Source organism: Pristis pectinata, chromosome 27 (genome assembly GCF_009764475.1).
Source record: "Pristis pectinata isolate sPriPec2 chromosome 27, sPriPec2.1.pri, whole genome shotgun sequence".
Classification (NCBI taxonomy): domain Eukaryota; kingdom Metazoa; phylum Chordata; class Chondrichthyes; order Rhinopristiformes; family Pristidae; genus Pristis; species Pristis pectinata.
Window position 1 is genome coordinate 31,822,294 of NC_067431.1, and position 17,522 is coordinate 31,839,815.

The 17,522-nt window shown below is 42.6% G+C and overlaps 1 protein-coding gene across 4 annotated transcripts in view; it reads right to left on the minus strand.

The window, feature by feature from the left end:
• The window catches only part of sik2a (salt-inducible kinase 2a), a 253,352-nt gene that overhangs the window by 184,594 nt on the left and 51,236 nt on the right, over window positions 1-17,522 (minus strand). The window contains exon 4 of one of the 4 annotated variants that reach the window (XM_052040109.1): window positions 15,353-15,447. The exons of the other annotated variants lie outside the window; for them this stretch is intronic. The gene's annotated coding sequence lies outside the window, so the exon portion shown is untranslated. The remainder of the gene's footprint in view (window positions 1-15,352; window positions 15,448-17,522) is intronic. 4 annotated transcript variants of the gene reach the window in all.

Consider the following 17,522-nt stretch of genomic DNA (forward strand, 5'->3'; position numbering starts at 1 on the left):
TGTTCCGATCCATACCCTGAGCTCACCTGCCTTACTTGTCAGGCTTTTTGCATTAAAACAAATGCAGCTAATTTTTATCAGACCTTCCTTGCTCCCTGTCCTGCCTATTGGACTTGCTTGCTTTAACTTCTATATCTGCCTCAACTTTATCATCTGCCACACTACAACCTTGGGTCCCAACCGCCCTGCCAGTCTAGCTTAAACAGTCTGAGTAGCCCTGGCAAATCTCCCTCCCAGGATAAGTTGCAAAAATGGTGGAAGGGGCTTAGATAGGACAAAACTAACATCTCTGATAGGATAAGCCTAAGGTTGCTGTGGTGATTAATTTGTAGAGATGATCCAGTCAGTGGGTTAATAGGAACAGTTAGAGAGAGAAAAAAATGGAACAAAAGCTATTATATGACAGAATTTAGAGAATGATTATACAGGCAAAGGTATGTGAAAAACTATATAGAGCAGGCCTAGAGAACATACCTAGCAAGTCTTTCCCAGTTCTGACAAAGTCTTCAACCAGAAACATTTTTTTTCTTTCCATTGACACTGCCTGATCTGCTCGGTGCTTCCAGATATTTTCTGCTTTTACTTCAGATTTCCAGCATCTACAGTGTTTTAAATTTCAATTGCAAGTAATAGCCTAGGAGACACTCGCAGCCCGCAGTGCAAGGAAAATTTACATCCAATCCTGCCATCATTCACTGCCAGATTAAGTGGCAGAGTCCATGCATCTGTTCCAGGCCAGTGTCAGTATCAGTGTGAAATAACCAATTATTTGCTCTCCTGTGACAACGTCATCTGGAGACTACAAACATGTGGGGATTAAAGTGAAACAGATGTTCCCAAGTACCCAATAATGGCCTGCCCAAGAAGTGGTGCTTCCTTTGATCCAATGACATGTCGCCACAAATGAAGTCTCCAATTACATTTTAATTAAATCCATCTGCACTTCATAGGAGAAAGTGTTTTAGACCCAGAGAGATCGAAATAATTACACGCAGATTGCCTTTTGCTAACCTGATGTGCTGTGCTAGGAAATTAATGCTGAGGCATCTACTCTCTCTCTCTCATCCTTCTCAATCGAGTACTCCTCTCCCTTTGAGTTGAAGCATTGTTCACAAATTAAAGCGATACAGCAAATAATTGTTGCTATGGAGGGTGGGTTGAGGGGGAGGGGAAGAAGGGGATCAAGGCTGGATGGGGTATTGTCAAGAAATGCTTCTTCTTTGAAAACTGCCGCCCATTGTTTCTCACCTTGAGAAATGTTGATGGAACTGCACTGGAACACAGTAGGTCTTGATTTCATGTTGATGCCTCTGACTATATGGCTCTCAAATCCAGGTATATCCTGATGATATCTAACGGGGTCAGGTCAAGCTTTGAAAAATTAGTTCTCAAGCTCGGGCTAGGCTGACTCTTTGTGAATGAATGCACTCAGACAGTGCTGTGGGATGCACAGCTATGGGATGTACTCAGACAGTGCTGTGGGATGCACAGCTGTGGGCAATAAATGGGATGAGTGCCTGGAGAAAAGAACGCGTGAAGCACAGGAATCACTGTTGTTTCTCAGTGCAGAGCTTCACTGCAGAGGTTAGCTACTGCAGCCAAGGCTGATGGAAGCAGGCTGTATGTGCCATGGTTAGGGCACTGAAAATAAACCCTCAGGCTCACCTTGGCTTTGGATTGACTGCAGTCAGATCAAGTTTTAATTATACATTTGTAAACAACTAATCTCAGGTCTGTCTGTCTGTCTGTGCACCTACCGGGGGAAGCTGCAGCAGCCCAGGTCTCTGGCACAGAGTCTTTAACTCTGTGGCTCAGAAGGAAAGGAGGGAAAAGAGGACTGCAGTAGTGATAGGGGATTCATTGGTTAGAGAAATACAGACAAAAGATTCTATGGACGAGAATGAGACTCCCTGATGGTATGTTGCCTCCCAGATGCCAGATTGAATCCACAGCATTCTTAAGGGGGAGGGTGAGCAGCCAGAAGTCATGGTACACATTGGTACCAATGACATAGAAAGGAAAAGGGATGAGGTCCTGAAGAGGGAATATAGGGAGTTAGGAAGGAAGCTAAAAAGCAGGACCTCATGGGTGGTAAGCTCTGGATTGCTGCCTGTGCTATGCACCAGTGAGGGTAAGAATAGGAAGATATGGCAGATGAATGTATGGCTGAAGAATTGGTGCAGGGGGCAGGGTTTCAGTTTTGTGGATCACTGGGATCTCTTCTGGGGAAGGTATGACCTGTACAAAAGGGACGGGTTACACCTGAACATGAGAGGACCAGTGTCTTTGCAGGCAGGTTTGCTAAAGCTGTTTGTGGATGGTTTAAACTAGATTGGCAGGAGGATGGGAAGCAGAGTGTTAGGTCAGATGATGGAGCAGTTGGTGTAAAGGTAGATGCGATGTGCAGAGAGACTGTGAGGAAGGATAGACAATGGATAGGGCTTAAATGCAGTCAGTTGGATGGGTTTTAATGCGAGAATTATTAAGAATAAGGGTGATGACCTCAGAGCATGGATCAGTACATGGAATTACAATGTTGTGGCCATTACTAGAGACTTGGCTGTCGCAAGGGCAGGATTGGCTGATTGATGTTCTGGGGTTCAGATGCTTCAAAAGGGATAGGGAGGGAGGTAAAAAAAAAAGTGGGGGGAGGAAGCGGCATTGCTAATCATGGATTAGTTCACAGCTGTAGAAAGGGAGGACATCATGGAGGGATCATCTATTGAGTCAGTGTGAATGGAAGTCAGAAATAGGAAGGGAGCAATCACTCTATTGGGAGTATTCTATAGGTCCCCTAATAGCCACCAGGACACTGAGGAGCAGATCGGGAGGCAGAGTTTGGAAAAGTGAAAAAATAACAGGGTTGTTGTCAAGGGTGACTTCAACTTCCCTAATATTGATTGGCACCTCCTTAGTGCAAAAGGTTTAGATGGGGCAGAATTTATTAGGTGTGTCCAGGAAGGATTCCTGACACAGTATGTGGACAGGCTGACTAGAGGAGAGGCCATACTGGATCTAGTGCTAGGCAATAAACCTGGTCAGGTGACAGACCTCTCAGTGGGCGAGCATTTCGGAGAGTGACCACAACTCCCTGATCTTTAGCAAAGACATGCATAAGGATAGGAGCAGATGATAGGGGTAAGTTTTTAAATGGGGGAGGGCTAATTATGCTAGTATTAGGCAGGAAGTTGGGAGCATAAATTGGGAATAGATGCTCTCAGGGAATGTACAGCAAAAATGTGGAGGCTTTTTTAGCAAACACCTGCATTGGGTTCTGAATAAGTTTATCCCACTGAGTCAGGGAAAAGACGGCAGGGTAAAGGAACCATGGCTGACAAAAGAGGTGGAACATTTAGTCAAGAGGAAGAAGGTTTAGGAAGCAAAATCAGGCAGGGCTCCTGAGAGTTATAATGTAGCCAGGAAGGAGCTTAAGAGACTTGGAAGAGATAGAAGGGAACATGAGAAGGCCTTGGCGAGTAAGATTAAGGAAAGCCCCAAGGCATTCTACACATACGTGAAGAACAGGAGGATAACTAGAGGGTGGGACCGCTCAGGAATAAAGGGGGAAACATGTGCCTGGAGGTGGAGGAGGTAGTGGTGGTCCTTAATAAATACTTTGCTCCAATGTTCACTAGGGAGAGGACTTGACAAATGTGAGGCCAGCGTAGACAGCCTAATGTGCTCGAACATGTTGAGGTTAAGAGAAAGGTAGTGCTGGTGCTACCAAAAAATATTAGGATAGATAAGTCCACGGGGCCAGATGGGATATACCCCCAGTTACAACAGGAGGTGAGGGAAGAGATCGTCAGTGGTGGGCAAACTATGGAGTGGATTTTTACGGACAGGATTTGAGCATTTGGAAAAGCATGGTCTTATTAAGGATAGTCAACATGGCTTTGTGAGGGGCAGGTCATACCTCATGAGCCTAATTGATTTCTTTGAGACGACAAATAAATTGATGAAGGTAGAGTAGTGGATATGGTGTATATGACTTTAGAAAGGCACTTGATAAGGTTGCCCATGGCAGGCTCATCCAGAAAGTCATGAGGCATGGGATCCATGGAGACTTGGCTGCATGGATTCGGAATTGGCTTGCCCATAGAAGACAGAGGGTGGTGGTAGATGGAGACTATTCTGCCTGGAGGTCAGTGACTAGTGGTGTTCCACAGGGATCTGTTCTGGGATCCCTGCTCTTTGTGATTTTTATAAATGACTTGGATGAGGAAATGGAGGGATGGGTTAGTCAATTTGAAAATGAAACAAAGACTGGAGGTGTTGTGGACAGTGTAGAAGATTGTCGTAGGTTACAACGTGATATAGACAGGATGCAGAGTTGGTCTGAGAAGTGGCAGATGGAGTTCAATCCAGAAGAGTATGAAGTGATACACTTTGGAAGATCGAACTTGAAGGTGGAGTACAAGGTTAATGGCAGGGTTCTTAGCAGTGTTGGGGGAACATAGGGATCTTGGGGTACAAGTCCATAGATCCCTCAAATTGCTGCACAAGTTGATCAGGTGGTTAAGAAGGCATACAGTGTGCTCGCCTTCATTAGTCAAGGAATTGAGTTTAAGAGACGTGAGGTAATGTTGCCGCTCTATAAAACTCTGATTAGACCACACTTGGAGTATTGTGTTCTGTTCTGGTCACCTCATTATAGGAAGGATGTGGAAGCTTTAGAAAGGGTGCAGAGGAGATTTACCAGGATGCTGCCTGGATTAGAGAATATGTCTCATGAGGAAAGGTTGAGCGAGCCAGGGCTTTCTCTCTTAGAGTGACAGAGCATGAGAGGTGACTTGATGGAGGTGTATAAGATTATGAGGCATAGAACAAGTGGGCAGCCAGCACCTTAAACCCAGGGCAGCAATAGCCAATACCAGAGGACATTGGTTTAAGGTAAGACGAGGAAAGTTTAGGAGAGATGTCAGGAGGTAGGCTGTTTTTTTTTATTACACAGAGAGTGGTGGTTGCCTGGAACCCACTGCCAGGGGCGGTAGTAGAGGCTGATACAATAGGAGCATTTAAAAGACTCTTGGCCAAATGATCCATTTTGCTTAAATGGAAGGATCCAATACCCCCTACTACTTTTCAATGGTTCTCTCAAACCATATCATGTTTAAACATGGAAAAAATTAGGAGTGGTACTGTTGATCCTTCGCTTAAATTTGAAGATATTTGGAGTCCATTTATTCAATACTTTCATATGATATAGATCCCTTTTCAACAACTTTTCAATTTAGAGGAATGGAGTTGACAACATAATATTGCTGGTTCCATAGAACAATACAGCACAATACAGGCCCTTCGGCCCACCATGTTGTGCTGCCCTTCAAACCACACCTAAGACTATCTAACCCCTTCCTCCCACATATCCCTCAATTTTAAATTCCTCCATATGCTTATCTAACAATCTCTTGAACTTGTCCAATGTTTCAGCCTCCACCACCACCCCAGGCAGCGCATTCCATACACCAACCACTCTCTGGGTGAAAAACCTCCCTCTGACATCTCCCTTGAACTTCCCACCCAATACCTTAAAGCCATGTCCTCTTGTTTTGAGCATTGGTGCCCTGGGAAAGAGGCGCTGGCTGTCCACTCTACTTATTCCTCTCAATATCTTGCATACCTCTATCATGTCTCCCCCCATCCTCCTTCTCTCCAATGAGAACAGCCGTAGCTCCTTTAGTCTCTCCTCATAATCCATACTCTCTAATCCAGGCAGCATCCTGGTAAATCTCCTCTGCACCCCTTCCAACGCCTCCACATCCTTCCTATAATGAGGCGACCAGAACTGGACACAGTACTCTAAGAGTGGCCTAACTAGAGTTTTGTAAAGCTGCATCATCACTTTGCGGCTCTTAAACTCAATCCCCCGACTTATGAAAACTAGCATCCCATAAGATTTCTTAACTACCCTAACCACCTGTGAGGCAACTTTCAGTGATCTGTGGATATGAACCCCAGATCCCTCTGCTCCTCTACACTGCCCAGAATCCTGCCATTTACCTTGTACTCCACCTTGGAGTTTGTCCTTCCAAAGTGTACTACCTCACACTTCTCTGGATTGAACTCCATCTATCACTTGTCAGCCCAGCTCTGCATCCTATCAATATCCCTCTGTAAGCTTCAACAGCCCTCCACACTATCCACAACACCACCGACCTTTGTGTCATCTGCAAACTTGCTAACCCAGCCTTCCACCTCCTCACCTAAGTCATTAATAAATATCACAAAATGTAGAGGTCCCAGAACCAATCCCTGTGAGACACCACTAGTCGCAGCCCTCCAATCTGAATGCACTCCCTCCACCACAACCCTCTGTTTTCTATAGGCAAGCCAATTTTGAATCCACATGGCCAAGCTTCCCCGGATCCCTTGGCCTCTGACCTCCTGAAGAAGCCTACCACGTGGAACCTTGTCAAATGCCTTACTAAAATCCATGTAGACCACATCCACTGCACTACCCTCATCAATCTTCCTGGTCACCTCCTCAAAGAACCCTATCAGGCTTCTGAGGCAAGATCTTCCCTTCACAAAATCATGCTGGCTGTCCCTAATCAGTCCATGTTTCTCCAAATGCTCATAGATCCAATCTCTTAGAATCCTCTCCAACAGCTTACCCACCACAGACGCAAGGATCACCGATCTGTAATTCCCTGGACTATCCCTACTACCTTTTTTGAATAAGGGGACAATATTCACCACCCTCCAATCCTCTGGTACTATCCCCGTTGACAATGAGGACTCAAGATCCTAACCAACGGTTCAGCAATCTCCTCCCTCGCCTCACAAAGCAGCCTGGGAATATTGAGAAATTTCAGTCCCGTTTTCTTTTTCTTTTTTTTTGTCTTTTTTTTGAAATTTTCTTTTAGTTTGGTTTGATTATTTACAATTTTTTTTAATGATTGGGGATATTTTTTCTTTTCTTTTATATACACAATAAGTCTTTTCCTTTCCTTTCTTTTATATGATATTCACTTACTAAGAGATCGTGAGATCTAAAGATTCTTTTTAATATTTTATTGTTCCCTATGATTATCTATGCCATGATTGTTCTCTTGATCTCTTTGTATTACATGTACAATCATCGATGTTATGTATTAATCTGTATTAATTTGGAAACTAATAAAAAGATTGAAAAAAGAAAGAAAAGACTCTTAGATAGGCACATGGATGTAAAAAAAATGGAGGGTTATGGGATGTGTAAGAGTAAAGGGTTAGATTAATCAGAGTAGGTTTATATAGGCCGGCACGACAGCGTGGTCCGAAGGGCCCGTACTGTGCTGTACTGTTCTATGTTCTAATGATGGTGTGCTTTATGGATCACAGGGAGGGAGAGAGATTTCCCTACTATCTCTGCTCGAAATTAGAAACATAGAATAGAGACATAGACAAACTACAGCACAATTCAGGCCCTTTGGCCCACAAAGTTGTGCCAAACATGTCCCTACTCTAGAAATTACTAGGCTTACCCATAGCCCTCTATTTTTCTCAGCTCCATGTACCTATCCAACAGTCTCTTGAAAGACCCTATCGTATCTGCCTCCACCACCGTTTCTGGCAGTCCATTCCACGCACTCACCACTCTGAGTAAAAAACTTACCCCTGACATCTCCTCTATATCTACTCCCCAGCACCTTAAACCTATGTCCTCTTGTGGCCACCAATTCAGCTGTGGGGAAAAGCCTCTATCTACCCTATCAATACCTCTCATCATCTTATATACCTCTATCAGGTCCCCCCTCATCCTCCGTCTCTCCAAGGAGAAAAGGCCAAGTTCCCTCAACCTGCTTTCATAAGGCATGCTCCGCATTCCAGGCAACATCCTTGTAAATCTCTACTGCACCCTTTCTATGGCTTCCACATCCTTCCTGTAGTGAGGCGACCAGAACTGAGCACAATACACCAAGTGGGGTCTGACCAGGAACCTATAAAGCTGCAACATTACCTCTCGGCTCCTAAATTCAATTCCCCGATTGATGAAGGACAATACACCATATGTCTTCTTAACCGCAGAGTCAACCTGCACAGCTGCTTTGAGCGTTCTATGGACTCGGACCCCAAGATCCCTCTGATCCTCCACACTGCCAAGAGTCCTACCATTAATACTATATTCTGCCAACATTCTGTGACAGCATGGGGACTTGAAGCCTAGCCCATAAAATATGTTGGATTAGGCCTTAGAAAAGACAGCCAGATAACTCAATCTTTCCTTCTATCTGACCATTTCTGCCTGTCAATACTTTGGCTTAGACTCATAGACCAGCACGGCTGAGAAATGGATCCTTTCGGCTTAGCTCGTCCATGCTAACCATAACATCTATCTACACTAATCCCACTTGCCTTCATTAGGTGCTTATCCCTTACTCCCCTCCTGTCCAAGTACTTGTCCTAGAGCCTTTTAAAAGTTGTAATTGTAGCTGCCTCCAGCACCCCTCCGGCAGCTCGTTCCAGATAACCACCCTCCATGTGAAAAACGTAACCCTCAGATTTCCTTTAAATTTCTCCCATCTCACCTTAAACCTGTGCCCTCTTGTTCTTGACCACCCTACCCTGGGAAAAAGACTATCTATCCTATCTGTATCATTCATTATTTTATAAACCTCATATAAAGGCATGTCTCAACCTATCCAATATCTCCTTATAACTTTATTCTAGGCAACATCCTATGAATCTCTCCTGCACTCTCTCTACTGCCACCACATCCTTCCTGTAGTGTAGTGGCCAGAATTGTACACAATACTTGGATTTTCTTTTTCTGTTATTATATTCTGGCCTGTGTGACATGTCCCACTGCCTCACTATTAGTGACAATTAACAGACAAAGAAGCATAATCTGACTCAAACTGCTACATTTACTCATTTGGTTTTACCCGATCAGAGATATTTCCTTTGTTCCACCCATCCCTCCCCCACCTTGGTCCCAAATACTATAGGAAGGATGTGATTGTGTTGGAGAAAAAACAGAGGAGCAGGAGATTCACCAGGAAGTTGCCTGAATTGGAGGACTTTGGCGGGAGATTGGATAGATTGAGTTTATATTCCTTGGGGTGAAGGAGGCTAAGGGGTGACCTTATATAGATTTATAAAATTATGAAAGGCATAGATAGGGTAGATAGTCAGAATCTTTATCCCATGGTAGGGGTATCAAAAACAAGGGGTCATGGGCTTAAGGCAAGAGGAAGGAGTCTTAAAGAGGATTTGAGTGGAAAGTATTTTATACAGAAAGTGGTTGCTATCGTTAACTCACTACCAGAGGAGGTGGAGGAATCAGATACAATCACTGTGTGTAAGAAACATTTAGACAGACACTTGAACAGGCAAAGCATAGAAGGATAAAGGACCTAATGTGGGCAAATGGGATTAGTATAGATGCACAAAACAGTTGGCATGGACACGATGCACTGAAGAGCCCATGTCTGTGCTGTACAACATTGTAAGTCCCTTTGACTCTAATACCTTCTCCGCTGCTGAAACTAACTTGTTTCTTTCTTTCCCAAAGGGGTCTTGGCTCTGAAACGTTAATCCCTTTCCATTGATGCTGCCTGACATGCTGGGAGTTTCTAGCATTTCTTCTTTTTATTTCAGGATTTCCAACATCTGCCATTTTTTGATTGCCATTCTTCCTGCTGGGAAGAGGTTGGTGGAGCTGCCAACTCTGGTGGAATATATTTCTGGAGATTTCATTATATTGTCTTCTGCCTCCAAATGCCCCACCCTCCTCTATTATCATCATGCACCATCTTATCTCTTCCAGCTGGAAAACAGAAAGACTCTTTAACTAATGGGATGATTCTGGACTGTGAGACACTTCCACCTGCCAGCATTGGCAACATTTTTACTATTACTAGAAGGTGTTAAAAGAAAATGCATTAACAAATCTTTTTATAGCACCATTATGGTTCTTCTCCACTATCACCGGCAGCGATGTTCTGTGGATCAAACTTAAATTACCAGAAACCAAAATAATTCCGGAGGATGGTGACACCTCTGTTGACCCCTAAAGCAGCTGCATCAGCACTCAGCATGGCTCCGGATAGCTGAATTTCTCCTTTCCTTTATCTTTGTGAGGGCAGAAGGCTTAGTGTTTTCTGAAGCAAAAAAAATGAGCTCTTAGGGGAACTCAGTGGTCAGGCAGCAGTTGACGTTTCAGGTCGAGACCCTTCATCTGGACTGGTGTTCCTGATCCAAATTAAGGATTTTAGGCCCCGAGTCAGCCCAAACTTGATCACCACTCCCTCAAAACCAGCACGGGCAGGAGCTGGCCAATTCTTTGCTTGCCAGCAAGTTCTGAGGGGATATTTTTGCTGCTGTAATTGGGCTAAGTTCCCTCACCCCAAGTGAGCACAAACCACACACGATAAAACATTTCTTCAGTGAACTTCTAAACAAGGCAGTGCAACAAAGCAGATCCTGAAGCTGGACTTTTTAAAAGTAGACTGCAATCAGGAGAGATTTTTTAGCATAGTGCGATTAATGGAACAGATCACTGCTGCATAAAACCTGTCAAAACAACATCTGACAGTCTAGTCAAGATCCCAGTGATTGAGAATCCACATACAAGAAAATATGTTTTGGAATGACAAACACAGAATTAAGAAGTGCCATGCTTAATATCTTGATCATAGCAGTCAATGAATTTAGTCTGCAACTAAACTGAAACAAGACTGAATAATTAGATGCTTCAGGATGTGTGCGAGGGTAAATTCTTACCTTATCAGATACATTGGTCAAGTTCAAGAGATTGTGAGATAAGCATATGGAGGAATTTAAAATAGAGGGATATGTGGGGGGGAAGGGGCTAGGTAGTTTTTAGGTGAGGTTTAAAGGTTGGCACAACATTATGGGCTGAAGGGCCTGTATTGTGCTGTACTTTCTATGATTCGATGATTCTATGATCAATTGCTACTTCAGCTCCACATGAAACATAATTGAAACTTAGAATAATACACCTGCCAAATGGAATATCCCAGACATGACCAATCCCAAACAAGATTTCAACCAGCTGAATGTGAAAATCCTCTAAGATGAAACAGATATATAAATAAACATCCAGTTTATTCGCTGCTCTACTTTCCAGCAGCTTGTGAAAACCTAAGCCCATCAATATACTTCACTCAGAGTGGAGAATATCAGTGGCACTGGATGATAATTGAGTGTAACTTGTAAGATAAGCCATATGGATACTGCAGGATAAGATTCCGACAGAAATGTAGGAACTTGGATCCCGTATTACAAGACACAAGTTACTGGATATTTTTCAGTAATTCACGTATGGGTTATACTGTCAAAATTTTATTAATTTAAAGATTTAAGCTTTCATAATGACACAATTTGTGCTGTTTTTCAATGGATTTTTGCCAACTTTAGAATCATTCACAACCAGTCCTTCTGTTTTATTCTGTTTAGCTGCCACCAACACTCAGCCAAAACCATTCTGCCCATCTCACTCTGGACAACTTGCCACTCTCTTGGGCACCCTGCTCTCTGTGCCCATTGATCATCAAACCAGTTAAATGAATGGGATTTGTCACATCAATAAACAATGCACATTTGTGCTTCCAGCCCAAATGAAAAAGGAGTGAGAACTCTTTGTAACAGTATCTAGTTAAGGTGGTAACTACCACCACAAACAAGAGCCCGACTCCTTAACCTGATTCCAACAGGACCTAACTATGTGTGTTCAACTGCGTTGAGTGTGCATCTTGAGGAAACATTTGGACTGGGTCAGACTGCGGCATGTGGTTCTGTTTAGTAGAGTAACCAGGTCAGGATGATGTGCTTCATATTAACAGCTGAGGCAGCTCAGCACCACCTTCTCAAAGGGCAATTATGGAAGGGCAATTAAATGCTGACTCAGCCTGCAAAGCCCACATCCCTTGAATGAAAAAAAATTGTGAATAACATATTTGAGATGGTTATCAATATTTGAGGTTGCTCAGGTCTGTAAAAAAAAACTATTAAGTGCTTGGATTTAGTTTGGCTTTGTAATGGTGTTATATGCCTTCATGAATCTGCTACAGACCAAGATCTCACAGTGCAATGACATAATTCATATAACAAAGAATATGGCAGTGCACTATTCACACAAAGAATCCCACTGATAGCAGCACTAAGCTCTAAATAATCCAGAAATGCCAGAGCCCTTTTATATTCCCACAAAACACAGTTAGATCTGGTTAAATGACAGGAAATACCATTAATAAGGAGAAAGAAGGTAAAGCTACAAACAAGGACGTTGTACCAAACCATTATAAAGTCACTGTTAGGTGCCGGTTGCAGCCCTATGCCCACTCCTGGCTACACGTTTTAGGAGGGATATTAATACAATGATGTTACATTGTATTATTATTAATATAAAGGAGATTTATTAGAACATTCCAGAAAAGGAAGGCTTCATTTACATGGAAAGACTGGCTTGTTCTCTTTTAAAGCGTAAAAAGATTATGGAGATCTAGTAAATGTCAAAAACAATGTGGGGTTTCAGGGGAAGGGAGGAGGAGAAATTATTTCTTTGACAGCAGCAACAGTAACCAGAGGAGCTAAATTTAAGATAATTGGCAGAACGGAGATAACAAGGATATTATTTTTTAAATGTAAAAAGTTAAGATCTAGAAAGCACTGCCTAAAAGACAGTTGGAATGACCTGTCTGCTCTGTATACAAACCAGCTTTTGTATACAAAGGGGACAAGTTATATATTTGAAAAGGACCACTTTGCAAGGCTGTAGGTAAAACGTGAATGTAATTTGCTCACTCTTTGAAGAACTAGCCTAAATATAATAGGCAAAATGACTTCTTCCTGTGCTGTAAAACTACTGTTGTAACTCTGGACTTCATGTCACTTTAGGTTTTGAGTTGACTCAGGAATAAGGAATGATTGTAGTCATAACAACATACGAGCCACTCATTTTGCCCATTCAGTCCATGTTGACTCTTTGAAGTTCTATTCCCCAACACTCTATGCCTGAAGTTCTGCAAGTTTCTCTCAACAGCCTGCCCAATTTCCTTTTCAAATGTAAAAATGTTCTTCCTCACATCTCCTCTTATCCAAAAGTTTGGGTCATTTAGCTAATGAGTACAGCTCTCTAAACATGTCACGAGCATGCACACCTCTACCAAAATTTCCCTTAATTTTACTTCCTCCAAGAACAACCCCATCTTCACCAAACTTGTAGCTAAAATGCCTCATCCCTGGAGCCATCCTGGTAAATGACGTTACACCTCCTCATGATCGTTCACATTCCCTGAAAGTGTACCAAGTAGAAATGGATACAATACTCTGGCAATGGGCTAACCAGAACTTCTGCATTCGATACTTCTACTTATGAAGCCCAAGACCCCACATGCTTTGCTAACTACTCTCTCAATATATCCTGCCATCTTCAAAGGTCTATGTTTATGAAACCCCAGATCCCTCTATTCTTGGACACCATTAACTGATTTAGACTACATCTTCTATTCCTTCTGCCAAAATGCATCACCTGTGCAGTGAATTACACTTCCACTTGTTTGCCCATTCTGCTGTCCTGTGCAGTCAATTTTAATACTTATTGGTTGTCACACCACCGAGTTTAGCATCATTGTCAATTTTTGAAATTTTGTTCATTTGCAACATCCAAATTACTTAAATATATAGCAGTAAAAAAAAAAGTGGTTCTCGCACGATCCTTACAGAACTACCACCACCCAGTCTAGAAATTAAGCATTTACTATAACTTGAAAATGAACAAAAACTGCAAATGCTGGAAATCTGAACTACAGACAGAAAATGCTGGAAACACTCTGCAGCACAAGCAGCATCGATGGGAAAGAGAAGCAGTTAACATTTCAGGTCCAGGGGACTTTCCCTGAACTGAAAAGTTAACTGTTTCTCTTTCCAGACCTTGCCTGACCTGTTGAGTGTTTCCAACATTTTCAACTTTATTTACAACAACTTGCTGTTTTCTCTCCTTATCTCTTGTCCAGCTGACAATCCTATTCATTAGCCTCAGCTTATTTAACTGACCTTTGATTGGGTAGTTTAAAAAACCTTTCCTAACATCCACAGCATTTCTCTCATCATCCTTCTCTGTTACTTAATGGAGAAATTCAATTTTATTGGTATTGGTTTATTATTGCCACTTGTACTGAGGTACAGTGAAAAGCTTGTCTTACAAACCGATCGTACAGATCAATTCATTACACAGTGCAGTTACATTGAGTTAATACAGACTGCATTAATGTAGTACAGGTAAAAACAATAACAGTACAGAGTAAGAGTACAGAGAAAGTGCAATGCAATAAGGTGCAAGGTCACAACAACGTAGATCGTGGGATCATAGTCCATCTCATTGTATAAGGGAACTGTTCAATAGTCTCATCACAGTGGGGTAGAAGCTGTCCTAAAGTCTGGTGGTACGAGCCCTCAGGCTCCTGTATCTTCTACCCGATGGAAAAGGAGAGAAGAGAGAATGTCCTGGGTGGGTGGGGTCTTTGATTATGCCGGCTGCTACACCAACACAATGAGAGGTAAAGACAGAGTCCAAGGAGGGGAGGCTGGTGTCCGTGATGTGCTGGGCTGTGTCCACAACTCTCTGCAGCTTCTTGCGGTCTTGGGCAGAGCAGATGCCGTACCAAGCCGTGATACATCCAGATAAGATGCTTTCTATAGTGCATCGGTAAAAATTGGTGAGAGTCAAAGGGGACAAACCAAATTTCTTTAGCCTCCTGAGGAAGTAGAGGCGCTGGTGAGCTTTCTTGGCCATGGCATCTATGTGATTTGACCAGGACAGGCTGTTGGTGATACTCACTCCCAAGAACTTGAAGCTGTCAACCCTCTCGACCTCAGCACCATTGATGAAGACAGGTGCATGTACACCGCCCCCTTTCCTGAAGTCAATGACCAGCTCTTTTGTTTTATTGACATTGAGGGAAAGGTTGTCATGACACCATTCCACTGAGCTCTTTATCTCCTTCCTGTAATCCCACTCATCGCTGTTTGAGATAGGGCCTACAACGGTGGTATCATCTGCAAACTTGTAGGTGGAGTTAGAGCAGAATCTGGTCACACAGTTGTGAGTGTATAGGGAGTAGAGTAGAGGGCTAAGGACGCAGCCTTGTGGCGCACCAGTGTTGAGAATAATCGTGCCAGAGGTATTGCTGCCTATCCTCACTGATTGCGGTCTGTTTGTTAGAAAGTCAAGGATCCAGTTACAGAGGGAGGTGGTGACTCCTAGGTCTCGGAGTTTGGTGACAAGCTTTTAGTGAAACATGATCTGCCATTTACAAATCAGTGGTTGTTTTCCTTTATTAACTTGGATATCATTAAGTCCCTGTCTTTTCCTCTTAATTATTGTTTCTAAAACATTACTCACCAAAAATGTTAAACTGTAGTTATAAGGAAGGTCTTCACAGCTTCTTCAACAAGGGTGTCACATTTTTCACTTTCCAATCCTCTGGCACCTCCTCTCTAGAGAAGATTGGAAGATTATGGCAAGACCTTCCGTCATCTCCACTCCCACTCTCCTTAGCAACCTGGGAATCACACTATTTGGACCTGACAAATTATCCATGCCACACATAGCCAGTACATCTTGCCTGCACTTTCACCCTATCCAATACCTTTACTTTTTCCACTTCTACCCATACATTGTCAGCATCCTCTTCCTTGGTAAACACTGATACAAAGTATCATTAAATATTCTAACCTCAACCTGCACTTCAAAGAGTTTATCACTTTCTCTTTCTCTGGTTGATTTCACTTCCGTCTCTTACCACCTGCTTACTATTTACATGCCAGTTGAAAAATTTTAAGTTCAAAGCCAAAGTCAAAATTATTCTCATCTGCACATGTGTGCACAGGTGCAATGAAAAACTTACTTGCAGCAGCATCACAGGCACATAGCATCACATAATGCAGCATTCACAAGAAAAACAAATTAATCATAAATTATACACAATTTTTACAAGAAAGAACACAATTAGAACAAAAAAAAGTCCATTTCTTAGTGCAAAGTGACCAAAGTGATCATGGTGTTGCTAAACTGTAGTAATTAGGGTTTTGCCAGTTGGTATAAGAACTGAATGTTTGAAGGGAAGTAGCTGTTCTTGAACCTGGTGTGTGGGACTTCAGGCTTCTGTACCTCCTGCCTGATGGTAACTGCAAGAAGATGGCATGGCCCGGATGGTGAGGATCTTTGATGATGGATGTTGCCTTCTTGAGGCAGCGCCTCCTGTAGATACTACCGATGGTGGGGACAGATGTGCCCATGATGTATTGGACTAAGTTCACTACTCTCTGCAGCTTCTTGCATTCCTCCACATTCGACCAAACCATGGTACAACCAGTCAGGATACTTTCAACAGTACATCTGTGGAAGTTTGTTAGCATGTTTGGTGAAAAGCCGAACCTCCTCAAGAAAGTGAAGATGCTGGCACATCTTCCTTGTGATTGCATCTGTATTCTGGGTCCAGGGCAGCTTCTTATGTTAATTGCTGTTCTATTCTAATAACCTAGTCTTTACCAGCCATATTTTCCTTTTCACTTCTCCTCTCAACTTACCAAATTCAGCCCAGTTCTCATTTGAATAATTCACCTGACAAGAATAAAAAAGTGGTATATAATGCTTCACATTCTTAATTCATGTCATCCAAGGAGCCCTGGCTTTGGTTGTCCTACCATTCCCTCTCTTGTGACTATACCTAGCCTGTACAAAAATGTCTCCTCAAAGATTTCCCATCATTCTCTTTCTTTTGTCCCGTCAATCTTTGGCTCCATTTTACTCTAAATAGATCCACTCTAATCTAATTGAAGTTAGCCGACTTCCAATTTAGAAGTTCCTTGTCCTTCCCCATTACTAATCTAAAGTTTTGGTTACAATGATCACTCTTATCCAAGTTATTTCCCAGAGACAATGAACTCACTTGGCCCACCTCACTCGGCACCTGGGCTGAGAACATACTGGTCAAGGAAGTTTTAGAAAGTCCTCCACTCCTTTTTGTTTATGCTAATATTACCCCATCAATATTTAGATAATTAAAGTCCCCCCCCAATATCACTGTGCTCATCCCTGCAGATTTCCTCCACCAATGGAGGCCTATAGTATTCTCCCAGGTGTGCATCAGACCTGTTATGCTTCCCAACTCAAACCTAATGTTCTTGCTCTTTCAGGGATATCCTCTTTTCCCAATACCACAATGTCATCCTCTCTCTTTTTCCCTGCTCTTTCTTTCCTGAATGCTCTGTATCTGTGAATATTAAGTTCCCAGTCCTCATCATCTTTAAGCCACATCTTTGTTATTGCCACAAAATCATATTCCCAAAGAGTTCTTTTTGCTTATAGCTTACCGATCTTACTCACCACACTACATTCATATTTATGCATTCTAAAGCTCTCTCTGTATTCCTCCCTCAGTCTGCTTTTAAATAATATGGTGCTATTTTCTCCTGTAATGCAATGCAACACTTTCATTCTTTTAGGCAGTTTATTCTCCTTTTCACATCTATAGGCTGGTGCCCACCCTACCACCAATTTAACTTAAACC